Source organism: Suncus etruscus, chromosome 6, assembly GCF_024139225.1.
Source record: "Suncus etruscus isolate mSunEtr1 chromosome 6, mSunEtr1.pri.cur, whole genome shotgun sequence".
NCBI lineage: Eukaryota > Metazoa > Chordata > Mammalia > Eulipotyphla > Soricidae > Suncus > Suncus etruscus.
Window position 1 is genome coordinate 83313197 of NC_064853.1, and position 21629 is coordinate 83334825.

Consider the following 21629-nt stretch of genomic DNA (forward strand, 5'->3'; position numbering starts at 1 on the left):
GGGGTGCTGGGATTGCATTTGGGCCAGCTGTGTATAAGGCCAACAACCTGTCCACAGGACTATTACTCTGGACCCTCAGTCTCTATGTTTGAATTATTCAGATTATGTTCAATGTTATTATTTTTATTTACACTTTAAAACTATTCTCATATTTTTTGTTTTACATAATGTTTTCATTACTGTTAGGTCACAAAACATTATTGTTTCATCCTTTACCACTTTGTTCTTAGAAGCTGAACAAGTGTTCAAAAAAAATGAGCTATCTTGATAAGAGGAGAAGTAAGGGGGAATTTATTAGCCACTTTCATTTATTCTGTATACTTGGAAAGACTAAGAAAAGTTAAGTAGCCTCCACATGTTCTTAGATGCCATTGTAAAATATTTTAGATAATGTGGAAAACTTTGAGGTCAATTAGAAAGACATTAGGAAAATAAATGCCATAGGAAAACAAATGTATGATTTATATTTAAGTTCTGTTTGGGAGAAGTCCTTAAGTGGGATGTTTAAATGTAATGTTTCCTTTCAAGGAAACATTTTGTTTTGTATTAATATAGTATACTATATTGTTTGACATACATATGTTTAATCATTCTTGCATTCCTGGGATGAAGTCTTTCTGGTCATACAGTAAGATATTTTTAATAATTTTGGGATACTATTAGCTAGTATTTTGTTCATCATCTTTGCATCTGTATTCATCAAGGATATAAACCTATAATTATCTTCATTTTTTGTGGTGTCTTTGGTATCAGGTTTATTATAACTTCATAAAATCTGTTTGGAAGTGTTTCTGTTTCTTCAATTTACTGAAATGCCAGATTGGATCGGCAGTAGGTCCTCTTCAAAGGCCTAATGTAATTCCCTAGTGAATCTATGTAGGTGTGGGTTTTTATTTATAGAATGGATTTTGATTGCCCTTTCAATTTCATCATTGATGATTGGTTTGTTCAGGTATTCCACATTATCTTGGTTCAACATTGAGAGGTGATAGAAGTTCAAGAGCCTGTACATTTCTTGTAGATTATTTCATGTCATGGCATAAAGATTCTCAAAAATAATATATTATTATCTTTTCTTTGAATTTGTGTAGTATATTGTGTAGTATGTCTGGTAACATTCTCCTTTTTCATTTTCTGATTCTGTTTATTAAGTTTTTCTCTTTCTTTGTAAAACTGATAGTTTATCAATATTTTTCTTTTTTCAAAACCAGCTTTTGCTTTCATTAATTGTTTAGATAATTATTTTTGTATTCTGTTTCATTAATTTTTGCTATAACTTTTATTATTTTCTTCCTCTTGTCTGCCTTCAGTTAATTTTATTTGTCATCTTCCAATTCCTTAAGCTGTTAGATTAACTCACTTATATAGTCCCGTTCTTCCTTCCTGATTAATACTTACGAAGCTATACATTTTCCTCTTAAAACCACTTTTTTCCATGCCCCACTAATTCTAATAGTTTCTACTTTCATTCTCATTTGTTTCCAGAAAAAAAAATTGTGTTTGTTTTTGGGCCATACCTAGCAGCGCTCAGGAGGTACTCCTGGCTCTGTGTTCTGAAATTGCTCCTGGCAGACTAAGGGACCATATGGGGTGCTGGGGAATCAAACCTGGGTCTGTCCAGGGTCAGCTGCATGCAAGGCAAATGTCCTACTGATCTCTCCTGTCATTTTCTCTCTGACCCACTGACATTTCAATACTGTGCTATTTAATTTCTAAATGTTCACATTATTTATCTGTTTCTGTTTGTAATTGATATATATTTTCAATGCATCATGGTCTGATAAGGTATTTGACATAATTTCTATTCCCTGGGTTTTATGGGGGTATTTTTTTTTTGGCCGGGCATGTGGTCTCTCTTGGAGAATGGTCTGTGTGCATTGGAGAAAAATGTGTATTTGGTTTTTGTGGATTAAGAAGTCATCTATCATCTATCTAACATTCTATCTATGAATCTATATATCTACCTATCTATAGACTTTATTTATAGATGTATTTATTGATCCAGATCTATATAGATCCAATCTATCTACTGATCTATTGATCTATCAAACTATCCATATAGATCTCTCTATAAAACGTCTCTATTTAAATATATAGATTTATATAGAACTAGATCTATATAGAGACATCTATATCTATATATATTTATATAGTTTAATATTTATTGATAGATTGGTAGATATATAGATCAATAGATTTATTAAACCATTCTTTCATCAATGCTAATATATTGCATTAAATTTTATTTTGTGGGGCAGAGAGATAGCATGGAGGTAGGGTGTTTCCCTTGCATGCTGAAGGATGGTGGTTCGAATCTCTGCATCTCATATGTTTTCCCCAGCCTGCCAGTAGCTATTTTGAGTGTAGAGCCAGGAGTAACCCCTGAGTGCTGCCTTATGTGACCCAAAAACCAAAAAAATTTTTTTATTTTTACAAGGATCTTACTGTAGTGATCATCATGATTTTGTCATTAATAAAACTTTTTAATTAATTTATTTGCTAATGCATTTTGGAGTTTATATTGAATGGGTAAAGCCTACAAATGTAATTTATAGTAAGAAAGAAGAAATTAATAAAATTTAAAGATGAAAATATGAATAGGTCTTTGAAAATTTGTGTTTAATCATAAGAAAGTGAATGCATATTATATATTAATAGATATACATACTGCTTAATTGTCTATGTTTATAAGTACCTCTAATTGATAATTCTCTACACATTTACTTGAAAATAGAATTTATTAGTTATTAAATTGGCTTTTGATATATAAAACAACACATGAGTAAATTATGTGTATGGATTCTTTTTAGAAACATCATTTTTTTAAATAAGAAAAACTTTCATGCCAATGTCCTATTTTTCTTTGTACATTGGAACACTATTTTTTAGCAACTGCTGAGGATAATAAACTGTGAGAAATAATATTATTTTTCTTTTTGTACTAAAACAGTTACTTACATGTAACAATTTTTTAAAAATGCTACACTAGATATCAAGGGTCTAGTCAGAAGAAATACTAATTTGGTAACTGCTTAAAAGGATACTAGGTTAACTTGATCACAGAATATTCATGTGTGAAATTATTTGCAGAGAATGTTTACAAGTGAGTTCAGGTGTGGTAATTTATATAGATTTCCAGAAAGAAGCAGATTCAAAATGAGAAATGAATGAAAATCAGTTTCAATTAGGAAAGTATGATAATGTTAATTTGGAGTAAGTGCTAAATGCAAAGAAAATAATATTTCAGAAAAGCATATCAAATTGATAGTAATATACTAAGGCACAATGGATGTTATAAACAAAATCAAATAGTCTTTTCTGTTGTCTGTTTATGCTTTGTTCTTTTATAAGTTATAACTTTCAAAAATTTTGATTTGGAGTAAAAAAATGCTTCAAAATTGCTTTTCAACATTCTATGTGACCTTGAACAATCTCCATTTTCTCCTATTAAAAATGGGTACAAAATAAACCTATTTTGATAAGATTAGATGAAAAATCTAATGGGTTTTACATAGGACTTTGTAAAGAGTTATCATTTTGTTAGTTAATATAGTTCTTAGTATTACTTGTTTGTTTTGGAGTCAGGCCCCATGGAATTCAGGGCTTACTCCTGGCTCTGTGCTCATAGAGCACTCCTGAGTTCAGAGGACTCATATAGGGTGCCAAGAGTTAAGCCTTGTTCAAGTCAATCACCTTACCTTCCATTTTATCCCATTAGTTACTCAGTAATTTTTTTGTATTAAAAAAACATACTTAGCACAACTTTCAGTGATTAATTGTTACTAGTTCTTTGAAAGGGCTAATTGCAGAGAAGGCACTACAGTGATAAACATAAAAGCACAATAATATTTTAGATCATATAATTGATCAAAAAAGAAATACTTTAGAACTGTGATCATAGTAGAGAATGCTATTACAAAATAATCTTGAGGAATAAAATGTAGATAGAAAGGCATTTAATAATGGAATTATGTTAGGGTATTATTAGCAGCAATAATTTAAGGCTGTGTTGTCTAGATTTGAAAATTCTTTTAATAATATGTATAGAAAGAAAAATAACCCTATATAGTTGAGTTTTGTTAGCAGCATTAGGAATGTACTAATTATGAGCAAAAAGAAATAACAATTGAAAAAAACTTGTAGGCTAGAGTAATAAAACAAATGTTCATTAAAATATTATTAATAAATACATTTTATGGAATGTTGACATAAGAACTTCTTTTTATACTAGAAAATCAAAGAACAGTTGTTGATATTTATTCTTATTGGCAACAGCATCAACAAACAAAATTACATTCTTGTTCTTTATACTTTTCATACTATCTGTGGTTTTTCATATTGAAACCTGTAAATGTTTCATTTCAAGACCAAGTGCTTCCAAACATTAATATTTTATCTCATTTATTCTTCTCAGAACTTCTGATAGTAATTTAGTTATTTTGTAGCAATTTAGTTATTATAAAAAGCCTATATTCAGATGGTTTTTACACCTACACATTAAACTCACTGCTGTAGATATGAAAGAAAGATCAACTCTGAAGACTTTATCTGAGAATTATTTTCTCCCAAGGGGAAAGGGAATGACTATTATACTATCCATATACACACCTTCTGTTTGAAAATAATTCATTTTACTTGATAATTATTCATCAATAATAGTTATTAAAAGGCTCACAATAACTTCAGGAATTAACTGAAAATAACATAGTCATTGTCTTAAGAAGATTAACTCATTGAGTTTACCTGATAGTAAAATTCATTTAGATTAATTTGAAGGCTATGCTATTATTCACTAAATAGAAATGACAACGATTTATATTTGTATCATTATATAACAAAGATTATTTACTTTTATATGTTTTTATTTAACACCTTGGATATCCATAGTTTTTGAACAACCTCTATGATATAAAATTTTTTCTAAGTATTTGAAAATTTTCCACTTGAAAATTAGAAGAATTCTGAGAGCTATGTTGTTATACTTAAGGGAAGAAAATTTGAACTTAATTCACTTATAAAATCTTATATAACTAATAAGTAATTTTTCATTTTGAAGTTTTGAAAAATCAAGAAATGAATTAATTTTAAAAATCTGATATTTGGGGGCTGGAGAGATAGCACAGTGGTGTTTGCCTTGCAAGCAGCTGATCCAGGACCTAAGGTGGTTGGTTTGAATCCCGGGCATCCCATGTGGTCCCCCGTGTCTGACATGAGCTATTTCTGAGCTGATAGCCAGGAGTAACCCCTGAGCACTGCTGGGTGTGGCCCAAAAACCAAACAAAGAAAAAAAAACTGATATTTGAGATACTGTTATTCTGTTATAGTAGGGTTACTTATGGTTTCAAATATATATTTACATATATATTTTTTAAATGTTAACTTGTAATTACTATGAAAATCTTGCTATAATTAAAAGCATGATAAATTTTCAGTAAAATATTTATATTTTCAGTATATAACATTCTTTCAACTTGAAAAATGACTAATTTTGTTTTATTTTTATTAGATAAAAGCAAATGAAGCTTCATAAAATTTATATATTTCCATGGGGGGATTACTAGAAGATGTTGCTATTTTGATATTATCTATTGATTTTGAAAGATTGCTTGCATATTTTTCTAAAACAATTTTTGTCACAGAAAACATTTCTTTTGCAGTACCTTCCAAAACAATTACCTTAGCAATTATTTTTAATATTCTTAGAATTATGTTCCCTGCTAGATTTAATTGAAATAGTGCTTATAAATATATTATAATATTTTTCTAATAAGGTAATTAAAAGTGTTAAGTGTTTCTGATTTTACTTTGGATATTATACTCTTTTTTTTCTTAATCAATTTTGAACATGTATTAAAGGCTAGGAGATGGAGCATAGAACTGAACCCATGCTTTGCATGCAGAGAGAGAAAGAGAGGGTAGATTCAGTTTCCAGCACCATGTGGTTCCTTGAATATCACTGTAAGAAATCCCAAGCACAATCACCTCTAAGTATTACCTGGTGTGATTCTGAAAAAATAAACATTAACTCATATATGTGGACTGATCTACCATGATGAACTGTAAGTACAGGAACGATTTTGGAAATGTTGGGAAAAAATTTATAAGTACCTTTAAAAAATGTATGAAATATTGATGAGCTATTTCACGGATAGCTGGTTTTGCTTTTTACTAACTTTTATGTCTCAAGTCCAAATTAAACTTAACACTGTTTAATGAAAAATATAGTTGTTTTATAAGATCAATTCAGAAGCAAATGATACATGGCATTAAACTATATTTCCTTTTTTTTTTGAAAAATTTTACTTTATTTACTTTTTTACTTTTTTTTACTTTTTTTTTCACATTATATGACCACCAAATCTGAACACATTATATGATTGCATATTATTATTTTTCTTTTTTTTATTTGTATTTTTTATTTCTTATAACTTTTAATTTATGGAACAATAAATTATTATTTAGTTTTTTGCTCATGTCTTGCACATATTGTTTTCAGAATTCTTGAAAGTATTTCCTATCACTTGCTATTTTTTCTAAAATAAGTATATTATTAAAATATGAATAAAATTTAATTACCCAAGTGGCCATATATGGCTAAAATAGATGAAGTTCATAGTGGTCTTTTGTAGCTAACATAAAGTGTTGTGCTAGTGAGAAATGAAGCTAATTGTGGCAGCTTACTAGAGAACTGGAAAACATCTGCTTTAAGGAAGGACTGTAGTAGCCCTTTCTTGAAGTGTAAAGACACTGTTCAACCAATTTTTATTGTGTATGACGACATATGGTTTCCAAATTATTCGATATTTATATAGAAACTAACAATCTCTGTAACTGCCTGTTTGTCTGTTCATCTCTCTGTGATTATTCTTGATTCATTTTCTATTCTAAGTCAAAACTCGTGGTAAACTAATGCCCACCTAAAAGTTCATTGTTTGTGCCTGTGGTGCTGTGTTCAGCTAGTAATATTCAGGGGTCAACAGAATCATTTATATCAGTGATTAGAGGACAATGCCGTGAAAGTGGTCAAATCTGGGATGTTGTATTTTGCTGACTATATTTTAAGACTTTGAGTTATCCTCCTGGCTCCTGACTTTTTTTTTGCAAATTATGCAATCATTTTTTCCCAAAAATAAATGAGATGCTCTATTATTTCTCATTGAACGTTTTGTTTATAAAAGCAAATCTTGTGGGCCAGAGCGATAGCGCAGCAGTAGGGCATTTGCCTTGCACACAGCTGACCCAGAACATATGGTCTCCCAAGTCAGGAGCAATTTCTGAGGGCTTAACTAGGTGTAACCCCTGAGCATCACCAGGTGTGGCCCAAAAACAAACAAACAAACAAAAAAATTTACTATAAGTAAAGAGTTAGATGTAGGCTTTTTGTTCAATGATTTTTACAATTATGAGTCTCCAGTTTTTTGTTTTGTTTTGTTTTTAATTTTATTTTTTTAAGTCATTGTGATTTACCAAGTCCTTTATACTTGAATTTTAGACATACAGTGAATTGGGGCCATTCCTACCACTAGTGTCAACTTTCTTCCATCAAAGTGTCCAGAGTGCATCCTATACCACCACTCTTTAAAACAAACCAGGCATACTATTTACAGGGTGGATGAAGTCAAGCTGATTGGCTTTATGCCTTTGTATCTCCAAGTCAATTACATTTCTAATATTTCCACCTGATATATTGCACAAACTTGAGTTTGTTACCCAGTTAATGAACAAGTTCAGTTAATTCTACCTTCTTAATAGTTTTCATATCTACTCACTTTGGCATTTCCACTCATTGACATCTGTCCCTATATATCCATCTTAACCACATAAATTGAGTCCATGATCATATTGCATCTGATTAATCTCCTAACTTGTGTCTGTTCATAGTCTTTCAAAATTCATTCTTCACAGGTGAGACACAAGGATGATCTAACTATAAAATAAATCAGAACCCTGCTTCAGATCTTTCAAGAAATCTCCATTAACCTTAGAATAAAATTTAATCACTTTAACATGACCTGCAAGCCCTTTCATTAGCTGGCTTCTTGTTATATGTCTCATTTCATCTCATACCATTTCTCTTCATATTGAATGGTATGATCAGGTTGAATTTATTCACTATTCATTTTTGTCTCTTGTTTTGGGGTCTTTTAAATTAAATTCTCAGTACAGCTCTTTTTTCCTATAAATAGGTAAATATACATTTTTATTTCTTGTTTTTAAATATAATGTTTATTTTGATCATAGTGGCTTACATATTGTTGACAATAATATTTTAGGTACATATTTATATAAAATCAGGAGGATTCCCATCACCAATTTGTCCTCCCTACACCTTCATTTTCGTCCTACCTCTCATAACCTCCTCCCTCACCCCCGGGACTGCTAGAATATGTGGTCCCCTCTGTACCTAGCTTACTACTGAGTAGTCTTGCACCTGTTTGGTCTTGGCAACTCCCTTATTTCCCCCTCTAACTGGGAGCCAGGACTAGATAGTTCAAGTTATGTGGTTTTGTTTGAAGAAGAGAAAAGTAATAAACTGGGGTAAAAGTGTAATATGCCGAAAATGGGTGGAATCTTTCTAGAGGCTCTCATCATCGGTTTGAGAGACCAAGAAGAAAAAGATGGTGAAACACCCCAAAAGTACAAAAAGAAGTGTCAAATATTCAGTGAGGACTCCAACAATAACGATAAGCACCACAAAAAAATAAATAAATAAATAAACATGGCCTTGATAAGAAACATGGCAGAGCACATAAAGAAAGAAAAGAAAAGAAGAGAAAAAATATAAATATAAATGGGGACAACAACTTCCATAACCACACCAAAACAACGAAATCAACAAAAAGTAGATAGGTAAATAAAAATAAAAAATAATAATATGCTGAAACTAGAGGATGCTCCACATCAGCCTGACATCAACGAAAGAAATGCACAGAATCCAGAGTCTTTAAATATAAAAGTCTGATACCAACTATAGCTAAAGTGTGAAAAAGTTTCACCGGGACCTTGAGAATGACTGGAGTTGGATAGACTGGTATGCCTGGAACCCAGAGTCTGTCTTATGCCAATAAACTTCTGGGGTGAGGCCTTTTTGTAATCAGGTCAAGGATTTTTTTTTTAGGTATTTTCTCCATTTTTCTGAACCTATGCAAACATTGGCAATTGCCACTATCACACCTTTACTATATTTTTTTACTCTTATCCTTTAAGGAAAAAAATACAACTTACTGAACTTAAAAACAAATTACTATAGTAGAATGCCTGTCTTGAAAACAGGCAGGGGATGGGAAGGGGGAGGGGGCAATGTTGCACTGGTGAAAGGGGGTGTTCTGGTTATGACTGTAACCCAAATATGATCATGTTACTTAAATAAAAATGTATTTAATAAAAAATAATAATAAATGAAGATTAGAAAAATAATATATGAAAAATAAAAAATGTTTTGTGCTTTTTGCCTTTTTTCCCTCCTACACTGGCACAGTAAATATTGGGGTCATTCGAAAAGGAATGCACTTGGCCTAAGAGATATGGCGTTTCTCCACCCTTGGAGTATATTGTCATGGGATTAACTATAGCCTCCATTCAGGTTCATTTACTCTCTAGGTGGTGCTGGTAAATATACATTTTAAGGAAAGAATATGTAAATCATAAAAATATTATAATCAATACTAATTGCATTGGTTTTCTAGGTTGTATTTCCTTTCTTTGGGGGTTGACAGTAGGAGGAAGCTCTTCAGCAGTGGACAAAGGGCCAAATAGAGTTTTAAAATGCAATGCTATTTCAGATACTGTGGGAAGTGAATGCCCAGGGCCATCAGCTGTGTTTTAGGTTTTAAGGGGCTATAACTGAATGTCTTGAGGGATTCAGGTCTACTCAGTGATATTTGGAAGTGTCATGCATTGCCAAGGATTGAACTAAGGTCTGAAAATGCAAAAAATGCATCCCTAATTATTTTGCTATATTCTGGCTTTCAGGTTAGCCAGTCAAAGATAAGAAATTTGGTCAGTATTTTCAGAGTATTGTTGACATGATAATTATGCCTGCATTTTTTGGTTATTCACATTAAGAAATCAATAAATAAAGCTATATTATACATTTTTGAGTCAATTGGTATTCTTGTCTTTTTTCACTGTGCTTATTTATTTGTTTTCTCAAATGTACATGCTTATATCTATATTTCTCAAAATGCTCATATACAGAAATGTACATATATGTTTATATACACATTACTCACATTGTATTGGAAATATAGATATTTTCTTAGAAGTAATTATTGCTCAAACCAACATTTAGTAAATATAATGAATACATATGATTTATATTTGTAAACCAGAGGAATAATGTTTAATGAAAATAGCATTTGAAACACAAGATATCTTATATTCTCTCTTTATATATATATATGTATATAGAGAGAGTGGTTGTAGTCATAAATTATAGTCTGTAATTTCAGATTAAATTTCAGAAGAAATAACCTTTTTATTCTTTATTTATATGTGTATATATAGCCCTTTAAAAATATCAGGAATAGAAAAATAAATAAAACATAAACAAGAAGAAATTCTATAAATTTAGGAAGATATTTCATGTACTATATTTGACAAGAATTTAATACATTAAAGATATGAAGAATTTAGAAAACAAAACAATAGCAGCCTCATATAAATGGTCAAGAACTATAGAGGTACTTTTTAACAGATGTTTAGTTGGTTCAAAGTTATATGAAGAAATCTTCAATTTTAGTTATTAATGAAAATCAAAACTGGAATGAGAAATCTCAAACACATAGGAACAGCATGTATCAAAAGTTTGAAATAAATAAGTTTTGGGAAAAAATTGAAGAAAATTAGATAGTTTTCTGTAGTTGAGATTGTAGACTGGTTTAGATTCTGCTAGAAAAATGTTGATGCTATTTCTTAAAAAGTTAAAAATGGAAATTCCATATAGTTCAGCAATAAAACTATTTACTCAAAGAAAATAGAATTATAGGTACCCCTTTGTACATAGAAACATTCACAGTGGACAAAATATGGAAATAAATAAAATCTTTACTGACAGATATCTGGAAAAAGAAATTCTGGTATAAAAACTCCAGGGAATACTAGTCACTACTGAAAAAGTTGAAATCACGCATTTGGAACAATATGGATGGAACTTGTAATGGATATGCCAAGTTAAATAAACTAGGAAGTAAAAACAAATTATCGCTAGTTTCAGTCATTTGAAACATAAAAATCCAAGGGAAATATACTTGCAAATACAACAAAAAATATATTGTAGTCTCTAAAATGTTTTTACCAAAGACAATGAAAAATAAATAGGTTTGAAGGACATTTTAAATAGAGAGATATAAGAACTTAGGAGACAAGTGCACTGAATATACACTATAGGATATGTATACCTAAATGAGTGTACATAGATTTGTGTGAAACTATAATCTATAAATGTTACAATATTGTAGGAAAATAAGCCAATAAAACTTTATTAAAATTTTTTAAATTGTCTACCTTTAATAATATGACTTTATACAAGTTAGATAACTTCTTATAACTTCTCCACAATTATATAAAAATAACTATTCTTTCTTGGGAGCGGTTGATTTTGGGGCCATACCTGGAGGTACTCAGGGGTCACTCTTGCTCTGTGCTCAGAAATCGCTCCTGAGGGGTCAGAGGGATAGAACAACATTAGGGCATTTGCCTTGAAAACAGCTGACCCAGGACCAACAGTGGTTCAAATCCTGGCATTGCATATGGTCCCCCGTGTCTGCCAGGAGCGATTTCTGAGCACAGAGCCAGGAGTAACTCCTGAGTGCCGCCGGATGTGGGCCAAAAACCAAAATAAATAGAAAAGAAATCGCTCCTGGTAGGCTCAGGGGACCATATGGGAGCCAGGAATCGAACCCAGGTCTTTCCTGGTTGACTATGTGCAAGTGCACTACAACTGTGCTATCACTCCAGTCCCAACAAAACTTATTCTTGTAATAAATAAATATTTAATAATTATTGATTGTATATTATTAGATATAAAAACAGGCCCATATTACATTTTTAATTATATGTAAGAAAAACATCACAAAATATTAAATACCTAGTATTTAGGATTTTATTTATTTTGTAATGTTAAAATTAGTTACCACTGAAATAATTGATAACAATTATATTTTCTTTTGAGAACTTTTGTTGTATTAGGATTTATTACATATTATAATTAGGTTTAAAGAAATAAGCTGCCATGATGCTTTAAGGCACTTAGTATATTAACATTATTAATATACCTTGTATATTATTTTATAATATAAAATGTATTATATATTGTATATTACAATATTATGAATATATTTAGTATAATAATATTAATAGTATATTTACCTGTTTTTCTTTCTGATATAGTAGTAGGATATTTATATTCTAAGGAAGAGGTTAAAGAACTAGAACACTGCTAAGTGATAAGGAAGGGTTTTCTACGTTTTAATTAAGGTTTTATCAAATTTAGGTCAAATCTTTTGTCAAAGATATTCCAATTTTCTAGGTAATTCAATGATGGAAATTTTAGAAAGAGGTTTGCATAGTGTTGATGGCAGTGGAGTAGGGAGGAGACTAGTGGTAGTTTCAAGAAAGGAATTTGCCCATTTCTCTCACTCTACCTCAATCACCATGGGAATGGTTGGTGCATCTAAACCTCTGAACAGTGAACTAGCCAGGTAAGTAAAGTCAGTCCTAGGCCTTACACAGACCTTTCAGATCTGTTGCCTTTCCTCATAGAAACGAATATCAGGAAAAGAATAGTGAAGTAAAAACAGATTTTAGTTAAAGGTACTGAGGAAGGAGAGGAAGAGGATAAGAAAGGGAGGGAGTGATGCACTCAAGAGAGAATGTGGAAAGAGCCCTGGTATACAACCCAGCACAAAAGTAGGGAAGTGTACTTCTGAAGAGGAGAGGTGCATGTGCCATGATGTATATGCAGGCACCATGTTCATGAGCCATGGAGCAAATGCGCATGTCTCGTTTGTTCCAAATTGATTTTTATAGGGTTTCTCCCAACCTGTCCACATCGAGCTTTATATCTAGATAAGTGTCCTGTTGTTAGGGCGGTTGTCAGCAGGTAGTTGATGGTCACATTTCTTGACATTTCCTTCCCTGTCTTTTCTTCTCCTGGAGGGAGTGCAGTCTTCCCTGGATTTTTTCTGTCTCTTGCTAAAATTATTTTCAGGCCTTGGTCATCATTCATTTTTTGACTTCCTGTATTACTTCTATAAATTCATAGGCAGGGGGCTCTTTCTCTATCTACCTGCCTGTGAGTATTCAAATAAAGAAAGGAATTGCATAAATAATAAAATAATAATACAAATATTTTCTTTTTATTGACTTGTTTTTTGTTTTTTGAGCCACACCCGGTGACGCTCAGGGGTTACTCACTCAGAAATCTCAGAAATCACTTCTGGCCCGGAGAACCATATGGGACCACAGTCAAACATGGGTCAGCCGCGTGCAAGGCAAATACCTTATTGCTGCACTACTGCTCTAGCCCCATAAAAATATTTTCTCTAAAGTATTATGCTTTAAAATCATTTTCAAACTTAAATATTTCTGGTCTTTTTTGGATATTAGAATGCATCTATAAAACTTTTATCTGACCTAATTATATTTCTTGCTTCCTGTTTTACCTTGAAATGGGATGTATTGCTTCTCAAAATTATGAATTTAACTGGAATTGGCAAGATATGTCTACCAAGCCAAGTTTGGTGCTCTATTTTACTGAATAAAGTTTTATTGTTTTACAGTCATGTTCAATGATTTATATGTTGTCTACAAATTACTTCATTTTGTATCCTAAGATGAATATTCTAAAAAAAACATAAAGAACATCGAAACCTAAGTTATTTATAATCTGAACCATCAAAGAAAAAATATAAATTTATTTTTAAGTCAATACAGTAAAAATACATGAGAATCTCCTTCAGCTTTCTGTATCATACCTTCTTTTTAAGGACTTTTTCCTTCTCTAGTATATTTTCCTTAGCTCTTTAATAATATAAATTTTAAAAAAGCTGTTTTATGCAATGTAGGCCTTCATTTCTTATTCAGGGACTTCTGGATCATTATGTAAAACAAAATTTATAAGAATATAGGAAATGTGACTTAAGTATTAAATAGGATAAAATGCTCAATTATGATCACATTTTTGTGAAATTAATTTATTGAAATAATTACTGAGGTAGAACAAAATTATTTACATAGTTTGTATGATTTAAAAGGAAGAAAAACTACTGGTATTAAAAACATTGAAAGAAATAAATAAGTCATCAGTGATATAATCTAATTAGATATGATTAGAATTGTTTCAAACAAGATAGATGATATTTGAGTACATTTGACTCTGTATTTGTAGATCTTGTTTTTTCTCCTTCATCAATTTTATTCACTTTTTTTTTACATTTTTTTCTATTCTTTCAGTCATCAATTTCATGACTCAGCTCACTTGTATCATTTTATTTCTCTTTTAGTTTGTAATATAGAATTGAGCTCAGCTTTCAAATAAAACTTTCAGTTACAAGAGAGGTGGTATGATTTTTTAATAATTTATATATTTCTGTTTAGAGGTATTATGCATCCTAGTAATAACCTGAAAAAAAGCCTATTATGGACCACCTCCTTAAAATTTTCTCTTTTTTCTAATTTATTTTTTAAATTTTTTTTATTTAAACAACTTTATTACATACATGATTGTGTTTGGGTTTCAGTCATGTAAAGAACACCACCCATCACCAGTGCAACATTCCCATCACCAATGTCCCAAATCTCCCTCCTCCCCACCCAACCTCCGCCAGTACTCTAGACAGGCTTTCTATTTTCCTCGTACATTCTTATTATTAGAATAGATCAAAACGTAGTTATTTCTCTAACTAAACTCATCCCTGTTTGTGGTGAGCTTTATGAGGTGAGCTTTACTTTTTAAAAGTATATTTGAATAAACATTGAGAGTTAAATTAACTATGAGTAGGATCCAGTGAAAATTATTCCTTAGTAAAGTTTACTTCCTGTAGTTTATTTGTTAAGTATAGTTTACCATGTTGGGGGAATTGATGCTGATTATTTAAAAATTATAGATGAAAGAATAAAACAGCAAAGTATGATATATTTGATTTTTGATAAAGTTGATTCTGTTATCTAACCTTTGAAACATGAATTTTATGAGTGATACCATTAAAATTTATATTCTCTGTAGAGTGTGTGATTAATAATTATTGCCTTGCTTGGTCTCAGAATTACCTTTCTGCATTATAATGCAATAACTCTCCTTAATATTTACAATTGAAATGCCCATGTTCTTAAAGCATGTCTTATTTCTATGAAGTTGGATTTATAAGAAATGAGACTGAAGAAATACTAAATTTTTCTTTAGAGCTTATAAAACCTTGAAAGCCAAAATTTGATATACTTATAAAATTAAAGATTTGATCCTAATAGTTTTACATTATTGGTACAAAAAGTAGATAAAATTATCCTCTAAGGGCCATTTAGTAAATATAACAACAGAAAAATACCTACTTATTTTCTTTATGCAATAGCTTAATGCATTTAATAAGCCTCTGTTTTATAAACTATTTAGACTCTGGGGGATTAAAGACATCATGTCAACTGTATGTCTTTAGATGAGGAGAATTTTAGACATTTACAAACAGCTCTAACTTTTTTGAATATGCAAATTAATATAATCACAATATAATCTAGGACTATAACTTAAACTTAAATTTTTCAGATTGTAAAAATTGTAGAATCTGGAGTTTCAGCTAAATCTGACAAATACATACTATAGATTTTGGAATCTGTAGCATTGATTTTGTAATAGTCATCAAAATTTTTCCATGCCATTACAACTAGGCTTGAGGAATGGGATGTTTTCCTAGTAGAGTTAAGTGTTTCTGAGATGCAGAATACTCAGGAGACTTTAAACTCTTCCAAATTCTTGGCATTCTTAAGAAATCAGTAATATTTTAGTTAAAGAAAGATGTATAGGATTTTCTAACAGGTGGAAGTAGGAGAGATAAGGAACTTTTTAGAGGAATGTTTCCACCTTAACACAGTCAACCATTTGTTAATTAAATTGTGATTCAAAGATTTACTGAGCATTGCTGGCCTAACTTCCTACTCAGAATCTCAGAGAATAGTAAGAAGGACAAAAATTTACACTGAGGTTACTCAAAGTATAGTTGTCCAGAATTGTATTGAGTGAACTTCCATTTTATACCCTGATATTGGATAACAGAATGTTTACTGAATTTCTAAGACACCCACAAATACCATATATACTCAAGTATAAGCTGACCTGAGTATAAGCCTACCCCCCCTAATTTTACCCTCAAAACTGGGAAAGCTTACTGACTCGAGGATAAGCCGAGGTAGAAAATGCTGTAGCCACTGGTAAATTTCAAAAATAAAAATACATACCCCAAACAGTTACAATAGTTGAGGAATCAGTAAGTTAAATATTTTTCAATATTTATTGCTAAAGAAAACTGTAAACTGTCAATCATAGACTTTAAAACTTTAAATAAAGTTCAGAAAAACATGGCTTAAAAGGTAATAAAGCTAAATCACAAAAGTTAAAATCTTCAAAACTGGATTCCTCCTTCTCATCATCTGTATGTCTAAACAGAGCTTCAGCTATATCTTAAGGGAGGGTATCAGCATAGACAGTGTCATCATCACTGAGTTCGCAGATATCATCACTGCTGTTGGTCTCATACAAAGTGCAGAATATTGTGGATTAAATAGTTCAGTGGCATACAGTTCAGTTCAGCCACCTACCTCTTTAGCTTAGCTAAGACTGGTGGACTAAGCTGAAGCATCACCCCCTCCAGAGATGGCAGAAGATGACTGGGACTACGTGCATTTGATTTGGTGCTCACTGAATCAAATAATTTGTATGACTCGAGTATAAGCTCAGTTCGAGTTTTCCGGCACTAAATTTGTGCTTATACTTGAGTATATACTGAACTTTCTGACATTTAGTTTTATAGTCCTCTCGTACTCCATCAAACTGTCTATCCTTCAGACCTCTTTACTTTTTTTTTAATCTTTTTTTTTTGGGGGGGGAGATTAGATTTTTCTTTGTTCTGTAATGTGTACAATATTTCTTTCTTTATTTTTTTTTCCACTTTTCAACCACACTCCTGCCTATTTGGTATAGATGTTAACACTTCCTATTTATTGGCTTTTGTAAAATTAACCACAATAAACATATTATGGCAGTAATTAATTAACAAATTAATAGATTTAATGGTTTGTGGAAAAAATAATATAAATTTCTGTATCAATTTTTCTTTTGGTTTTCTCCTGTTTTATCTCTCAGGCCTCCTAGAGTTAAAGATCTAACACACAAAGCTCTCTTCTATCTCTTGTAAATCCCATTTTGTAGTTTACTTTTTCTCATCTCCTCAAAAAGTTGATTATTTATTTACTTATACAGTTTTTTTACATGATGGTGCCCAGGGTTTACACCTGCCTCTGTGCTCAGTGATTACTATTGGTGGAACATGGCAAGAGGTAAACCTGATGCTAGGAATGGAACCTGGGTTGGCCCATAAAAGGCAAGCACCCTACAACCGCTCTATTTGATCCCAGAAGCAAAATAGTTTTATGGAAATAAATTTATGTAGAAAAGAATGAAGTGAAAGGGAGATAGATGGATTCAAGTGTTAGCATTGGGTTTTCTGGAAAGTAAAACAGTAAAGCTGATTTTTAATTTTGTTGAATAAATAACTTCTTAATAGCTGATAAGATGAAGGGTGTGAAGCAACAAAAAGGAATTTAGAAAGTTTAGAAAAACTAGGATTAAAGTGTCAGATTGGAACAAGTTGATTACAGGGTATGCCACTTTAAAACTCCATAGTAGATCTTGTAATAAATCTCTTTTTAATCGTATTCCAACTGTGTGGTTGACAGGAAATCACCATTCTAAACTATGCCAAGTATTCTCTTGGTAACAAAATTATAGTTTTAGGAACAGAAAAGACATTTTAAAACAAAAATTATTATAACTGGACATTTACAAACAGGACACTATTTTCAAGAAATAAAAGCTATCTAAAGAATTAATTTAAAAGCAAGGCTATTAGAGAATTATGAAGTTTAGATTAAGCATTATAAATCTAATTTGCTCCACTTTAAGCACTATGTGAGTGACACTAACTTTATAAGAGAATACACATTATCTATAATACTTCTGCTATAATAAAACAATATTAATATTGCAAATTATATGTATATATAAAAAACAAATTAGTGATTTTGAAAAAATTCTGAATGATAGGATATTGTTGTAACATTCTTATTTCTATTGTATGATATATAATATTTGTTATTAAAATAAATTCCATAAAGCCATAAAATTATACTATTTAATAACTATTGAGAAATTTTTCATCAGTGGGTTTATTTAATAAAACATTTCAATAGAGAATCAGTAAAGGAAAAATGATTACTTGAACTTGAATTTGAGTGTGTTGCATTTTTTGTTAGTATTTAATACTGTTGAGAATGCTACGTAAATTCAGAGTGCTTTGATGCTACTTGAATTTGTTTCTCATATATCCAGAATTTCAAATTAAATTCAACAGCTGAAAGACATCACAAATGCAGTTTTATCCTAACCTTCTACTCTATTATCCTCAAGATGTTGGGTTTGTCCTCATACCAACTTCCTTCATATTCACAAGATGTTCATCTGCAGGCACCTTATCCATATATAAAAGAGGCAACACTTTTTACAAAGAGGGTGAAATCCTTAATACAGTGCCCACTACACTATTTCTTCCCACTGATTGGCAAAATGTAAATGACTTTTATAGCCTTGAGCCAATCTCTAACAATAATTAGACTAATTATTAGACAGTCTGGATTGACTGAAATCTGAGTTTAAGCTTTCCTCTCTAAAGTTGCTTGGAGAAAAAGCAACTTTTACATAAAAATGTAAAAAATGTAACATGGGGAATAGTGAGGGAGAAATCTAACAGGAAGGTGGAGAGAAGAGTTTGAAATCACTATGGTAGGAAGGCAACAATTTCTAACTGGTTGAACTGTATCTGACAATAAGCCTGTGCTTCTAATTCTAGCTGCTCATTACAATCACCTGGGAAGGCTTTAAGACTTTATTTAATTAATTTGGGTTGTATAGACATTAGCTACACAAAATTTCTCTCCCCATCTAAATAATTTTAATGCATGGCTAAATTTGAGAATCACTACACTAGGTAAAATAAAACTATATCAAGGAGACAAGCAAGTTGTCACCTTGATTGAATATAATCTAAATATTAGCCATTGGCCACAGGATAAATCACAAACAATTTTTGACAATAGTGAACTTGTCAATCAGAAATGATGCATACTGCCATGTTCAATGAATTTATTCTCGAGATGAATGATCGTAGGATAGTTTCCAGCCAGTTTTCATTGCCACACTAATTGAGATTCTATGCAGAGGTAATCTTATTAGGAGTGTATTTTGTGACAAACTGGTTACAAAAAGGCTAGGAGTAGAAGCAATAAAACTAATTAAATCACTTACAATAATACCCTATTTGTTAGCATTCCTTCATTTTGTTTAGTGTTACTGCCTTTTGTTCTTGTATTTTTGAAAGATGTCTTTTGTTTCAATGTAAATCTTTATAATTTATATCTGCATTTTTAAACTTAATATGATATGGGATGTTCAAAGTTTATTCATTGATTAAAATTATGCATAATTAATATTACTAACTCTACATTGTAGATAAGAAATTTGGAACTCTTATCCAAAGTCTCATTTATATTTTATGTTTCTGGCATCTAGAATTTGAATACATAGTGTTCTGAATTATATTGTTATATAAATGCCACAAATCAACTTCATTTTTTCTTTTTATTTCACAGAGTTTCATTTTATGGAACAAACTGTAGTTCAGCATAAACCGTTGGCTAACATTAATAGGTGATAAAATTCGAGCTAGCCCCAAATTTTGTATATCATGGTTTTCTTTCTTTCAGAAGTTAATTTATGCCCTTTATTTCACCATTCTTCTGAGCACTTAGATTATAACCAAAGAGCAGCTCACTGAATACAGCTCATTGAATATACAAAAAGTAACTTTTATATATTATATATTTTTTTAAGTAGTAAGTTATAATCGCAAGGTTTTCAATTCTCACTAAATTTAAAAGGAAATTTAGAGCACTTAATTTGGAGTTAATTTTCCATTTAAGAGCTAGTAAGTAGCTTTGATAATAAATTTTCATTTTCTTATGGATTTTAAGATATAAAAATTAAAGCTTTGTGATGTATCTCTCAAATATTAAGTTGATGCAAAGTGGTTCTCATTACTCCATTTTAATTTTTTAAATGAAGACAATATGCTTTTGAACAGAAAAAGGTAATTGTTCTATATGACGAGCCTTTATTTAGAAACCTGACTTAGAATATTTTCTTCTAATTGAAAGATAAGAGAAAAATAAACTGGGCAAAAGCTATTAAGGACAGCTTGGTTTCATTTTTTTGTAGAGATAACATTTATCCAAATTATTGAATTATGATATTGAATGCTTCTTGTTGGAGGAAAGTGTTAGAGTACCCCTAATGCAGAATCTCATTAAAGCAACTGTCAGGATTCCTCTATTTTACCATCACCTCCCCTATTCTGTAAGAAGCAACTGTCGTTTTGAGTGAGTGTACTGCCAAAGAGGCATTTACAAATAAATGAAAAATGTCACAATTGATTTCACTCCTTCCAGAATAGTGTGTGTCAGCTTTGTCACAAACTGTCTTTGTTACTCTCTGTTTTAGATCTACCAGCTGGACATTGGAAATAGTTTTTGATGGTGTAGGTCCTCTTTCATTCGACTTCAGGTAAGCCTTCTATTGGTGACCTTTCATAAATATTTGTAAAACTTTCAGGCAATTGGAGAATATAAAACCCTTTTTTTTATTATTCTCTGTGACTGTTGTTTTTGTCAGAGAGCATTCAGTTGTCCTGCTATGAAATATCTCAATGGGCTTGTCATGTGAGCCCGTAAGCACCACTGAGTGTGACTACCCCTCCATAGTATTCGAAAAAAGCATTCAAATGTTTATATTGTTAAGTAAAATATTTGCATATTGATTGGTGAGGGAGAATTATTTGTTGATTATAAAATTCTATTTTATATTTTCTTACCTAAGACAGTGGTTTATTAACTTCTGTGCTCCAACTAACAATGTTGCTTTAAGCTCATCACATATTCCATTAAAAAGATAGCTGGTTATTATTTTCTTATGTTTTGAAAGAACTCAGTAGATGGTAAACTGTTTGTCATTCTATGTTTATACTTTTGTCTTGAGTACATAATTATTTCATATAATTTTTAGATAGCATCTTCAATAGGCATTAATTGCTGCTATTACCATAAATCAGTCCACTAACACTACTGCCAATGTGATAACATTAATGAGGATTTACACTGGCTGTATGTTGTTAAGAAATTATTTATTCATTTATATACATGTATACTGAGAGACACTATTTTGAAATAATTAACAATATATTATTATGGATATTAAATTAAGAAAAAGTAAACCTTCATATAGTATACTTTAAGGTATTTTAACATAATTA